General features: G+C 43.9%; 1 non-coding gene across 1 annotated transcript; it reads right to left on the bottom strand.

Annotated features, from left to right (window-relative positions):
* Nucleotides 1–672: 672 nt before the first annotated feature.
* On the bottom strand, nt 673–745 carry trnav-uac (transfer RNA valine (anticodon UAC)). Its single transcript has one exon. It is a non-coding gene; the product is annotated as a tRNA-Val (tRNA).
* Nucleotides 746–1,198: the final 453 nt, after the last annotated feature.

Below are 1,198 nucleotides of genomic sequence, written 5' to 3'. Positions count from 1 at the left end.
GCTCCTATTCCTTATTTTCTTATGTTCTTATGCATGTTGACCCATTTTGCTCACTGTATTTTAGGAGTCTGGTTCAAAATCTTCATTGCTGAGGACACCAGGAATCTGGGGCAACTTTTGTCAAAATTAACAGCACCGGTTATTCCTACCATGCACAGAAAATAGAATCATTAGTGAAGATAAAATCCTACGGTGCTCATTTTCAGATTCAATGCAGCAGGATTTCAAATAAAGTAAAATAATTTTACAGTGAAAAGATTTTGAAGTGTTACTTGTATTTGTGCCTTTAATTATACTTTGTGGCGTCTGACTCCCGTTCATGCCTCTGCTGAATAAGAAAGGAGGGTTTGACGTTGACCAGACTGCACTGCCCCTGATATTTGTGAGCTCATCCTTTATATTCAGTGGTTTCTTCCCTTTGATGGGCTGCAGTGTAGCGGATATCACCTTGGCCTCACACGCGAAAGGTCCCCAGTGGATCCGTTTTCTCTCACTGAAAGTTATCTATTTATTGGTTAAATAAGAGCAATTCAGGAATAAGGGAGCCCTTTGGCCAGGAGAATAAATAGCAAATAAAAACAGCAAATTCTGGAAATCTCAGCAAATCAGGCAGCATTTGCCAGGAGACTAAACTCGCCTCCGATTGTTCCCATTTGGCAAGTTTAAACAAAATGTTTCTGCCTGGGATCGAACCAGGGACCTTTTGCGTGTAAAGCAAACATGATAACCACTACACTACAGAAACCACTGGTATAACAGCCCCAACAGAGGGGAGCTGACCAGTGAGCTCCCTCTGTGCTGATCAGGAATGTGTTGGCTCACCTGAAACAACTTCTGTCCCACACTGAAAGTTCTCAATCCTTCTCCTCCGCTGCCCTTTACAGAAATGTCACGGATCACCCAGCCACCGTGTTCACTTCCACATCCTCACAGTGGTGCCACAGAGGCTCCTACCGTCTCCCCGCGATCAGCGAACTCGCTCAATTTACAAAATTAAACCCGGAACACGTGCCCGGCAAAGGGCAAGAGAAGCCAGATAGTCTGTAAGCTCGGTCTATCACAGAAAGTATTGGTATTCATGGTGCTTACAGCAATTATTAATCGTCTCACAGACCTCAATTATTTTTATGCGATGAATTGATCGAGTATCGTTACCAGGTTAGTGCACCGGAACTTAACCCTTCGACCACCAGGGAAC

The sequence above is a fragment of the Pristiophorus japonicus genome, unplaced genomic scaffold (genome assembly GCF_044704955.1).
Source record: "Pristiophorus japonicus isolate sPriJap1 unplaced genomic scaffold, sPriJap1.hap1 HAP1_SCAFFOLD_112, whole genome shotgun sequence".
In the NCBI taxonomy this organism is placed as follows: domain Eukaryota; kingdom Metazoa; phylum Chordata; class Chondrichthyes; family Pristiophoridae; genus Pristiophorus; species Pristiophorus japonicus.
This window is presented reverse-complemented; position numbering and strand designations above follow the sequence as displayed.